Genomic DNA, 13611 nt, shown 5'->3' on the forward strand with positions numbered 1-13611 from the left:
AAGTCAAGCGTCCTCTTGCCAGCTGCCCCCTCTTCTCCTTCTTATGTCAGCACTAGAGTAAATGCAGGTTGAAGTGCTGACATAGAATTGAATAATTTTATGTCATCGGCAAAAAGAATGCAATTGCTTTTAAGTTGATCACATAAATCATTGATATAGAGCAAAAAAAGCATGAGACTTAAAATGCTGCCCTGTGGAACATCACTGTTAACTGATGTAGAATTAGACAGCGAGTTCCCTATTTTGACTTTCTGCAGTCTATTAGACAGGAAAGCAGCAATCCACTTGTGCAAAGGCCCAGAAATGCCATAAGTTTAATTTCAACAGCAGTTTATCATGTACTACTGTATCAAAAGCCTTACAAAAATTTATGTAAATTGCATCAACAGCTTTACCTTGATTGAGACATGAAGCCCAGATGTTTTTACAATGCAAAAGTTGTAAATTACAGGACAAGTTTTTCCTAAAGCAAAACTGTTTGTCGGATAGCAAATTATTTGTCTCTAAGAAGTGAATGATGGATTGGTTTATAATTGATTCCATAACTTTGCATGTAACACAACACATGCAAAGTTGTGGTCTATAATTTTTGACAGAACTAAAGTCATCCTTTCTAAAAATTGGTATAACTATACCTGATGATCATAGATCAGGCAGGGAATTAGTTTGAAACGATACTTCAAAAATTGTACACAAAGGTTCAGCTAGGACAGTAGCAAGCTTTTTCAGGAAAAAAGCACATAATCTATCTGGTTCTGTGGATAGCAGAATGCTATCCACAGAACCAGATGCTAATTCAACATTATCTGCTGTAAATTTAATATTCAGCAATTTGCTACAACTATTTGGGGTTCAACGTGCGAATGAGGGACTGAAACCATTGCTATCCAAAAAAACTGAACTAAAAAATATATTGAAAAGATTGGCCTGACCAACATTGTCATTACAATCAACCCCGTTTTGCCCTTTTAAGGGTGGAATCACTTGCGAGTCTTTAAGTTTCGAGTTAATGAAGTTGTAAAAGACTCGTGTAGAGTTTGAATTCAACAGCTTTTCCTCCTGTTTACAGAAATAATTGGTGCATTCATCTTTAATTTGATCATATAAGGCTTTGTAGTGGCTTTTGAAGTTGGCAACATAACCTATCTTATTGTTCCGCCCAAGATATTTTTTCTTGGATTGTAATTTTCTTATTGCTTTGGGTAATTTATTTTTTATAACTTTTTTATTTTTCTTGGTATGTATAAATTTATAGCTCGATTAATTTCAAACCAAAAAATGTTATAAAAATCTTCTACATTTTTACAACCTGAGAATAGACGGTGCCAATTTAAAGATGCTAAATCAGCAGCTATTAAATCATAGTTAGCTGTTTTAAAATTATAATTCGAAGAGCAGTCATTAAGACCCAGTTTAGAAGGATGCAGATTAATACAAAAGTCAATCATATTATGATCACTGTTAGAAAACGGTTCTTTAACATGTAAGCCATGAATTAAATTTAAGGTATTACAAAGAATTACCATATTTTTTGGACTATAAGACACACCTAGCTTTTGAGGAGGAAAACAAGAAAAAAAATCTGCCTCTGCCTCTGCCTCTGCCTCCCAGGAATTTGCCTCCTTGCAGCAAAAAGCAAACAGCCTGGTCAGCTTGAGCACAGCCTGATTTAACATGAGCAGCTGATTGGTGGTTGGATCTGTCTCCTAGAATACTACCTATCAGCTGTTCCAGGCTGTGGGGATCGCTACCTCCCATCACCACCATCGTCATCCATTGCCGCTGCTGCCTATTGCCGCCTCTGTGCATCCCATGTTAGGATATGGTGTAAGCCTAACAGGTTGTCCAGGCAATATATGAGTTCTATAACTTTAAATGTATTCTGTAACTTTAAGATGTAATGCTGAGTAATTGTACTGATGAGTCATTGTAAATGACTGCTGACTGACTGCTGACTCCAATTATCCTAATTGTACTGTTGAGTCATTGCACTGCTACTTCACTTATCTTAAGTGGATAATTACTAGTGTAAACTGTATATAAGAAGGGAGCCGAGCTATAGTCATTGTTGGTCAGAATTGGTTGGACTTGTTGGAACTGTTGGAACTGTTACCATCATGTGAAGGAGCTCTCATCGTGGATGGATCTGCTACCATTGTGATTTGTTACCAGCATTGTATTGCTGTTTATTACCTACTGCTGTTTTGTATGGTAAGAAGATTTCTGTAACTCTGGACTGATTTGAATGGCTAAAAACTTGGATTGACTAAAAGACTATGCAATTGTTTTTCACTACAAAGTAAAAACTTTGTTAAACCAGTTTATATGTATTGTATTCATTGCTCTCAGTACTGTTTCTCTGTGCACTTGCTCTGCTAGTTGGTTAACACAACAATATCCTTAACATTGGTTATAGGCCCAGAGCCAACCAGAACTAAACAGGATTGTTCAGAGCTAAACTGAGAGTGAATGTGAATAATACAGAAAACTGTTTGTGAAATAAAGAATCCAAGTGAAGATGGCACAAGAACAGTTATCGAATATTTCCATGATAATCCGGCTGGATGGAACAAACCATGTATCCTGGTCTACAAAATGCAATCTACTTCTGTGTAGAGAAGGACTTTGGGATGTAGTAAATAATCCACCAGATGTAACAACATGGAATCCTGATTATGAAGAAGATGCAAAGAAATTAGCCAAGTTTACCAGAGACAATGAATGAGCTGTTTGCATAATTGGACTGACACTGAGTGACCAGCAACTTGTACATATTTGTGGCGAAGAGTCTGCTGCTAGGTGTTGGACCAAGTTGAAGAGACTATATGTTCGTGACACTTGGGTGCTCATATAAATCTCACACGGAAATTGTTTAAATAACATCTTCTTAAAGGAGGAGATATGGTGGCTCATTTGGAATCCATGACCAGAATTTTCCAGGAGCTGCATGAAAAGGAACTTGTTTTTTCGGAACTACAGCAAGTTTATATAATTCTTTCTTCTTTGGACGATAGTTATGATGACTATGTTTCTTCACTGGAGGTTTTGACCAGAGATGACCTCACATTGGCTGGCGTAACTGGTAGGTTATTGGAAGAATCCAGAAGAAGACAAGAAAGGGCTCAGTTGAGAGTAAACCAACCAAAAGAAGAAAAAATGTATTCAACTGCCTATATTGTAAAACGATGTTTTGCTTGTGGGGCTAAAGGGCATATAGCTAAGTATTGGAAGAATAAGAAAATGTCTGTTAGGGATAATAATAGACCCAAGAAAGGTTGTAATTTAGCTATATCCAGTTCAACAACTAATGTTAACCAGGATTGGTGGGTTGTTGATAGTGATGCTTCTCAATCTATTACTAAGAATAGAAACAACTTTGTAAAAATGAATAAGAGTAACCAACATTTTAGATTGGCAAATGGTTGGAAAGTTAAGGTAGCTGGAGAAGGTGTTGCACGTTGGTCATTTAGTAATGAACCATTGCCTATGTTATATATTCCTGGGTTAAAATATAATTTGCTATCTGTTAAATCATTATTGCAAGTTGGGTTTACAGTAACGTTTAAAAATGATAAATGTATAATTGAAAAAGATGGAAAGGTTGTTACTGCAATATTAGAAAATGATTTATTCATTTTAAGAGAGAACCCAGCATTAGTAGCAAATTCTATATCGGTGTACAGGAATGATAAACCACAGGATGAATGTATTCATCTGTTACATCAGAGACTAGGGCATATAAATTTCAGGACATTAAAGAAAACAGTTCAGATATCTGAAGGGATAAAACTACAATCATGTAGTAAGTATTTAAATTGCAACGCCTGTAATCAGCAAAAGAGTAAGATAACACCAGCAAATCATTTTAATGGTTTTAAAACCAAAAAGCCATTAGAAGTAGTGTTTGTAGATTTGATAGGACCCAAGAAACCCAGTATTGGAGGTGCCTGCTATATTCTAAGCATAGTAGACCATTAATTACTCTAGGTACGGATTCTGTTATCTTATGAAAACGAAATGTGAAACATTCCAGCATCTAAATAACTGGCTGAGATTTGTTGAAAGGAAACAGAAGTATAAAGTAATGTGCTTAGTAACAGATAACGGTACAGAATTCACTAACCAAAGGTGAGAGAAGTTTTTGCGAGAGGCAGGAATATAGCATAAACAGTCTGCACCATACAGACCGCAACTCAATGCTTATGTTGAGAGAAGGGGTCAAACATTACAAGCCATGACTAGAACAATGTTGGCAGATTCTGGTTTGCCTGAAACCTTATGGGGTGAGGCTGCTATGTGTGCTAAGCATGTGTTAAACAACATGGTACATTCATCTACTGGTGAAATACCATTTACATTATGGCATGGGAGGAAACCAAATCTTAGTTACTTACACACATTTGGAGCCCCAGCTTGGGTGCATATTCCATCAAATGTGAGAAGAAAGGAACAATAGAGAGCCAGAAAAATGTTTTTTGTAGGCTATGATTCAAACCATAGGTCTTTTAGATTTTGGGCACAGGGAACTACTAACATGTACTGTAGTGCAAATGCAAAATTTCTAGAGCACGAAGGATGGGAGAAACTTGAGCGTGCAGATTATAGACAGGATGACAATACTGTTAGCATTGAGCATCAAATGAGTAATGATACACCTGATGAGGATATAGATAATATAGATTCTTCTATTAAGGTTGAAGAAGAGGAGGTAGTTTTAGGGGAGAATGAAATTGAATCACCTGCAATGAGTCCTGTATTGCCTAGGAGATCCAGTAGGGAAAGACATCCACCTGATAGGTATAAAGCAACCATAGTTTGTCAGGTTAATATAGAACCTTCAAGTTATGAGGATATTACGATGTATCCTGAAAAAGAGCAAAATGCATGGAAGGAGGCAATGAGTAGAGAAATCAACTCATTAACTAAATTAGGTGTTTATGAGGATGTGAAATTACCACCTGGAGAGAAATTGATTGGTTGTCGATGGGTGTATAAAGTAAAGAAAGGAATAGATGGGACAGTAACCCATAAAGCTCGCCTTGTAGCTCAAGGTTTTGCTCAAACAGAGAAAGATTTCTCCGAGTTTAAGAGCTAGCACGTTAAGAACTATGCTAGTGTGGGCGGCAAAGAATAAGTATACTATTAATCATATAGATGTGGAGATGGCATACTTGCATGCTCCATTAAGACATACCACTTATATGAGGAAGCCGTTAGGAGTGAAAACAAATGATCAAACTGATTGTTGGAAATTAAATAAAAGCCTTTGTTTAAAACAATCAGGGTTTGAATGGAACCAGTGTATAGTTAAAGAGCTGAATAATATTGGTTTTCAGGAAGGTGTAGCAGACAAATGTCTCTTTAAAAGAGAGAATAATGGTTTAGTATCGTTTTTGCTATTGTTCATGGACGATATAGCAATTATAACTAAAACTGACAAGGAAGCAATGGATATTGTTAGACAGTTACAAGATAAATTCAAAATTAGGAATTTAGGACATATTAGACATTATTTAGGTCTTGATATTGTTCAAACAGCTAGAGGGTATAAACAGTCACAGTCTAGCAAAATAAGTCAGATGTTGAAACACTATAGCATGGAGCTATGTAAGCCAGCTAAAACGCCTATGGCACAGGATTTTCAACATGAAGAAATCCAAAGTCCTGGATTTAGTAAGGAGATCTATCAATCGCTGATAGGGAATCAATCGTATATTAGCAATTGGTCGAGACCTGATATTTCGTATAGCGTAAACCAATTAAGAAGGTATAATGCAGAGCCAACTGATAGGCATTGGCAGGCCGCAAAGCGGATATTGAGACATTTAAAGATGATAATGCATTATGCATTATATTTAGAACCTAACCGTGATCTTACACTAAGTGCATATGCTGATGCTAGTTTCGCTACTGATTTGACCACCAGAAAGTCTACATCAGGTATTGCAATAATGTTAGGTAATTGCTTAATAGGATGGAAGTCAATACGGCAGAAACATATTAATTTATCGACTATGGAAGCAGAATTTTCATGCTTGTCAAAATGTACTGATTTGATTTACTATAAACAATTAATGATTGATGTAGGATTAAAGGTAGATTATCCTATCTTAATTTATGAGGATAACCAAGCTGCTATAAAAATGGCTACAAATTTAGCAGTTAAGACAAGGTTTAAATATACTGATATTCGTTATTTAAATGTTCGTCAGAGTATTCAAAGTAATATGGTTCAATTGGAATATTGTATGTCTGAAAACAATATTGCCGATAATTTCACCAAAGCGCAGGGTGCAATTAAACATAAAATGTGTTGCGAAAGCTATGGCTTAAGAATTTGAACAGGTATATATTAGCCTGTCCAAAGGGGATATGTTAGGATATGGTGTAAGCCTAACAGGTTGTCCAGGCAATATATGAGTTCTATAACTTTAAATGTATTCTGTAACTTTAAGATGTAATGCTGAGTAATTGTACTGATGAGTCATTGTAAATGACTGCTAACTGACTGCTGACTCCAATTATCCTAATTGTACTGTTGAATCATTGCACTGCTGACTTCACTTATCTTAAGTGGATAATTACTAGTTTAAACTGTATATAAGAAGGGAGCCGAGCTATAGTCATTGTTGGTCAGAATTGGTTGGACTTGTTGGACTTGTTGGAACTGTTACCATTGTGTGAAGGAGCTCTCATCATGGATGGATCTGCTACCATCGTGATTTGTTACCAGCGTTGTATTGCTGTTTATTACCTACTGCTGTTTTGTATGGTAAGAAGATTTCTGTAACTTTGGACTGATTTGAATGGCTAAAAACTTGGCTTGACTAAAAGACTATGCAATTGTTTTTCACTACAAAGTAAAAACTTTGTTAAACCAGTTTATATGTATTGTATTCATTGCTCTCAGTACCGTTTCTCTGTGCACTTGCTCTGCTGGTTGGTTAACACAACAATATCCTTAACATCCCATTTTCGGCCTCCGTGCATCCCATTTTTGGCCTGTTCCAAGTGGTGGGGATAGGCAGTGGTGGTGATCCCCACTGTCTGGAACAGGTATGCAAAGGCTCAAAATGGGGCACATGAAGGCCAAAAACAGGACGCGCAGAGAACGAAAATGGGGCCTAACATTTTCCTAACTTTTATTTTTATTTTTTTCCTAACATTTATTCCTAAAAATACCTAACATTGGTGAACAGAAGCACGAATGTTAGGACGTGGGCCAATGTTCTTATGTTTAATACAGTCAGCACAGTAGTCGACATATAGATCTGTTTCACCTTTGTCCAAATGTTCTTTAAGCTCTGCATGGAGCTCTCGGGCATGGATACATTGTAGGATGGACAAATTAGACCACGAACATAATTTCTTGTGGTTTACACTGCTTTTGGCAAACAAATTTATTGTGAATATGAACTCCCATTTACAGGCTTCACTCTTGCAAACTACTTTGCAAAAACGTGGCGCCACCAAGCTGTTGTTATTCTTACACTCGGGGCCTTCACAGGAAACGTCTACAATTTCGTCGGGTGTAATAGTTGACGCCTGGAAACTGCTGATAATGCCATGCACCCTGGTGACGTCATTAAATTAATCAGAGTCATCCAATCCAAATAAGATCACGTTTGGTCATTTCTTTTCTCTTTCAATCACATCTTTCACGAGGAGCGAGGTGTCGTGCACAAGCTTAACAATGTCCTGTGACTTAGGCCAGCAATTCAGATCCGAATTGCAGAAAATCGATGGTTCACTACTCCGCGTCCTTTCCTTTTCTTCTAAGGAAACCACCAAACACACTTCTATGCTGTCAACCTGTTTGATTACTATTGTTATTATTATTACTATTATTACTATTACTATTATTACTACTACTACTACTACTACTACTACTACTACTACTACTATTGCTAAATCTTTAATATTGGACATATTGAAGGATATTTGTGAACAATGGACCCATAAGTAAAATTTAAAAGTATCTTCCATTATAAATAATCTATGTTTAAAAGTTGTTATGGAAGAGAAACAAATTTTACTGGACAAGACTGAGGCTGATTTGAAAGTGCATTTAAAAATGAGAGGGTACAAGAATGATATGGAAAATTAGACTACACAGGATATACAAATAAAATCAGCTGATGTCTTAATAATAAAAAGAGATATATAGATAATAAACTATATAAGTAATATAATATTATTATATAGATAATAAAATATAAATAATAAAAAGAGTCATCTGGATTTACAAAAGAAGGTTTTGAAAGATTTCGTGAGAAGGGACAAAGAAAAAAATGAAAAAACTCCAACTTCTATCTAGGATATTATTTGAAGGGATTAAAGGTTGTTAAAAGTAAAAGGAAGGTAAATATAATTGATTCATCTAGCCAAAGTTAACATAAATATATTTTTATATCTGGCAACCCTTAATGATCTTTTGCTGACCAGGAATAAACGACAAATGTTACAGCATGAGAGCATTCTACATCATTTCATAGAAGGCCTCTAAGTTAAATCATGCAGATAACAAGAATAGCAAGGCATTGTTAGTATTATTTTAAATAATGAAGGAATTTAAAATTATTTGCAAATTTTGAGATGATATAAATAATAGCATTTTAACTATTTTATATTGCTTTATTATTTGTTTGAAGTTTATTGACACTTCATGACTTCATACGCTTTCCTACTCTCTTAAAAATGCAGTATTATTGTTCAGATTTGACTGCATAATTCCAGTCCTAATCAAGGATCAAATACTTGATCCTGAAGTCTACAGCAGGCATCTATTCATGATATTACTCTTGCTGATATGATATTTTTATTCAATTTTTATAGTCAATTTTTGTGTTGGCTCAGAAAATTGGTCCATTATAGTTAACATATGTTTAATAATACAAATTTAATACATGCTTATCTTAACTAATCAGTGTGTAGAGCAGACAATGATAAAAAAAAAAGACAAAAGTTATTTTATTTAGAACAAAATTCCCCCCTCCGGAAAGTTTCTGTAAATTCTCACTATCTTTTTCTCTTTCTTGTATTCAGTATACATGCATTTCCACCACACAAAACAAATCATTGTTAAGTTGAACAGGCACAACAAATTTCAGTGCAAAAGGTAATTTTTAAGAGAAAACGGTTAAGCCTTGAAGAGAAGGGCTTAGATTGAAATGGCCATCTCAGCCATAACTGCAGTATATAGTATTGCTGCTGAAACACTAATAAAAAGGTAAGCATAGTGGATATTTGTTGGATTACTTTTACCATGGTTGACAGTAAACCCATGATTGCTTTTCCAGAACTCCAGGAGAAGAAAAGCAATGTCTATATGTAAGGAGACTTTATGTTGAATTTTATCAGAGAAGCTGAAGTTTAAACTATGTCAGCAATATTCCTGAAGTATGTAAATTTTTGTGGTGGGTTTCTGTTTCTATTTTTGCTTCAGTTCTAAAGACAGTTGTCTTTTAGAACTAGGAAAAACTTAGTGAATTTTTATATAATTACATTTTTGAAAAGCTTAAAGTGAGAAATCGTGTTTTGCCTTTTGTATATTGGGTGGAAAAACAACGCTCGAATAACACAATATTGTAGTGGTAAAATATATCATTGCCTTGGTTCAGATATTGTATTAAACTATTATTTCTTTATTAGCTTTCTGTTGAATAAACTATAATTGTCTAACTCACATATAACACTGAATGGATGGACACATCACTTAAGCCATACTGTATACTGTTATGGCTTAAAAACAACTCAAAGTTGAACATGCTCCAGGTTAATGGAAATAAGACAACAGCTGAAGTCACAATGGGTTAAAGCCAGCTGTCAGGAAATTTGCAATGTTATTGTTAAATGGCTTGCACAATACTTCCTTCTCTAATTTCAAAATCACAGTAACTCTGTGGAATAGGATGGGCTGACAGATAGTGTCTGACCCAAAGTCACCCAGCAAACCCTCACTGCTGAACCTAGACTTGAGCCAGAACCCAACACTATAAATTCTACCAACCTTCCACAACCGGACATCTTCCAAATGTGCTGATCAATCTATCCAAATCTGGATTATGATACGTTAGAGGTAGCTGGAATACGCACAAAGTAGTGCCACATGGTGGGTGGAATGGGCAACATGATCATATTAACCAAAAAAGAGCTAATGCTCAAAGTCATATGTCTCAACACATTGATGTAATCTCAGTCAAATTACCGATATTACGCAACAATAGTAAAGTGGTAAATAATAAACCACTTATCCAAAGTGGTTCTTTTAGGTTTCAGGGATGATAAATAAATATTTAAATTTGACACGTACAACCAACTTTTTTTTAAAGATGTTTCCTTAGGAAGTGACAATCTGTTTCTGTGAAGAATTATCTTTTTTGCATAAGTAAATAATGGGAGCTACACTGGGGATAAGAAAACAATGAGCAGGATCAGAATCAAGGAGGGATTTTTAAATTGATATATATATTTCACCCTCCCTTTAGAATGTAAGAGAGAAAGAAAGAAAGAGAGACAGCAAAAAAAATCAGTTTTAATTTCATAACAACCTTGTCAGGTAGATTGGTATTAGACATTGCTAACAGAAGGGACATGACAGAGTAAGGATTTGAACCATGACCTTAATTGAGCACTCTAGACCAGAGGTCTCCAACCTTGGCAACTTTAAGGCTTGTGGACTTCAACTCCCAGAATTTCTCAGCCAGCTTTAGCTTTAGCTGGCTGAGGAACTCTGGGAGTTGAAGTCCACAAGCCTTAAAGTTGCCAAGGTTGGAGACCCCTGCTCTAGACTACCATATTCTATTGCCATACTCTTTGATATCCATTTTAAAAGTGGTCTGAGCTCTCTGTCTGCCATTGAAACAACTGATTTCTCTGTGTGAAGCCTGATTTCTCTTTGAAAAGCCAAGTCCACATCAAGCAGGATTGTGGGCCTTTGGTAGCAAACCTTTGCTTTACTGCTTTATAGTATGTGTGTGCGTTTATATTGATATTCTCCTATAAAGTTGTTGTTTTTAGAAACTCAACAAATTAAATGGTAATATTTGCAAGATGACAAAGTGCAGAGAAGATAAAATATTGTTCCATGAAAGGAAAACAAAATCCATGAATCTATCAACTAACATGATCATTGAAATAAATCAATGTGTTATCGCAAAAATAGCATTTCCACCAAACTGTATAACTTTGCATTTGGCATATGTCCAGACTCGTATTTGCAAGTTTAAATGAAGGCTGAAAGGTTTGTGGTTATATTTTATGGTTTCAGACCAAATTGCTTTACAAGCCTTCATCCAACTCCATCACAACAAGACAACGCAGTTGTTCCCAGGAAGAATACTGGAGTCTAGCTCCATATCTGAAAAACATTCACAGTAAAAGAGATAATATATCCAATAATGGTTTAATATCACTTTGTTTCATTTAAATGCTAGAAATAGTCTTCATAATAGCCTGTTTTAAGTGATAAAATAATTTGATAAGTATTAACCTCTAACTTTGTTAATTATTAATGAATAATGCTAAGGATACATGGAAGAGGCATAATTTATCTGGGGTTTTTTTATATAGAGAGTAAGAAAATATTCAAATTGACTGTGCAGATTTTGCTCAACAGGAGCTTTCCATTAAGAATGCATTTAGTTAATGGAGACATATGGCATCCATAATGCACAAAATCCCAAATGGTATTCTTGGTCTCCTCTGATTGTAATAAAGAAATAAAATATCTATAATACTTTGCAATATGTGATACTGTGGATGGTGATGTGAATTACCTTCTAATTACTCAAAACTAGGAAGTTATTGCTTCACACAATGCACGGTTAGGGGTATGCTGATCAGTATGCTGCAACTGGGAGTCATGAAGTAAAACTGAGTAGAGTTAGATACAGATCTAATCTTCCACTTTTGAAATGCATTTTCTTGATTGCTACAAAATCTTCATCTAAGATAAAGTCGGTGGTAATGCTGGAACAGCACCAAAAGATAGGTGCAATGACATTTCCATTTTTAGGAATCTTGTCTGGATAGATACCTAGCAAATACTATTAATATTACTTAACACTAAATATGCTTAGGAAAACATGCAGAACATTTTTAATTTCAGATTTTATCATTCAAGCAGTTATGCTTTATGAGATTTATACAATTTCAAAATCCCCAGATTTGGGGGTGGGATAAAAAAAATAATTTAGGATAAATGCTGCAATAGCTTTTGCTTGGGTGCTAGTGTTCACATCTGGTTCTTCAGGGAGGAGAAGATAGCCTTTCCTGCTAGAATATATCCTTGTTCCCCTATTAGCCTTTCAAGAAGGATTTCCTGAAATCCTCAAGAGATTTACTCAATCGCAACATTGTTTAACGGGGCAACATGGTGCAAGTTCCTTCTAATAGGGGCAATTCCAAATAGAATAGAATAGAATTCTTTATTGGCCAAGTGTGATTGGACACACAAGGAATTTGCCTTGGTGCATACGCTCTCGATGCACATAAAAGAAAAGATACATTCATCAAGAATCATAAGGTACAATACTTAATGATAGTCATAGAGAAACAGTCAGTATAAATCTTAAGGATACCAGCTACAAGGTTATAGTCATACAGTCATAAGTGGGAGGAGATGGGTGATAGGAACGATGAGAAGTTTAATAGTAATGCAGACTGAGTAATTAGTTTGACAGTGTTGAGGAAATTATTTGTTTAGCAGAGTGATGGCGTTCGGGAAAAAATGCCATCTAGTTGTTCTAGTTGTTCTGATGTGCAGTGTCTAGTTGTTCTGGTGTGCAGTGCTCTATAGCATCGTTTTGAAGGTAGGAGTTGAAACAGTTTATGTCTAGGATGCAAGGGGTCTGTAAATATTTTCACAGCCCTCTTTTTGACTTGTGCAGTATACAGGTCCTCAGTGGAAGGCAGGTTGGTAGTAATTGCTTTTTCTGCAGTTCTAATTATCCTCTGAAGTCTGTGTCTGTCTTGTTGGGTTGCAGAACCAAACCAGACAGTTATAGAGGTGCAGATGACAGAATCAATAATTCCTCTGTAGAACTGTATCAGCAGCTCCTTGGGCAGTTTGAGCTTTCTGAGTTGGCACAGAAAGAACATTCTTTGTTGTGCTTTTTTGATGATGTTTTTGATGTTGGGTGTCCATTTTAGGTTGTGAGATATGGCAGAACCTAGAAATTTGAAGGTCTCTACTGTTGATACTGTGTTGTCTAGTATTGTAAGAGGTGGTAGTATGGGAGTGTTTCTCCTAAAGTCCACCACCATTTTTACGGTTTTGAGTGTGTTCAGTTCCAGATTGTTCTGGTCACACCACGAGGCTAGTTGTTCAACCTCCCAACTGTATGCGGATTCATCATTGTCTCGAATGAGACCGATCACTGTTGTGTCATCAGCGAACTTCAGTAGTTTAACAGATGGATCTGTTAAAGGTTGAGGAATGGTGTATGGGACATTTACTTTCCTGTCTTTCAGTTTATGAATAAAATTGTATTACAACTCCTCCTCTTGATCCTCCTGAAATGTAGAATCAAACTAATGCAGACAAAATCATGTTTTTTCTATGATAAAGTTAATAAAAATGGATTTTTCTTAAAAACAAATAAAAGAACT

This window comes from Pituophis catenifer, unplaced genomic scaffold, assembly GCF_029215685.1.
Source record: "Pituophis catenifer annectens isolate HBS135680 unplaced genomic scaffold, rPitCat1.0.hap2 SCAF_7, whole genome shotgun sequence".
NCBI classification, from domain to species: domain Eukaryota; kingdom Metazoa; phylum Chordata; class Lepidosauria; order Squamata; family Colubridae; genus Pituophis; species Pituophis catenifer.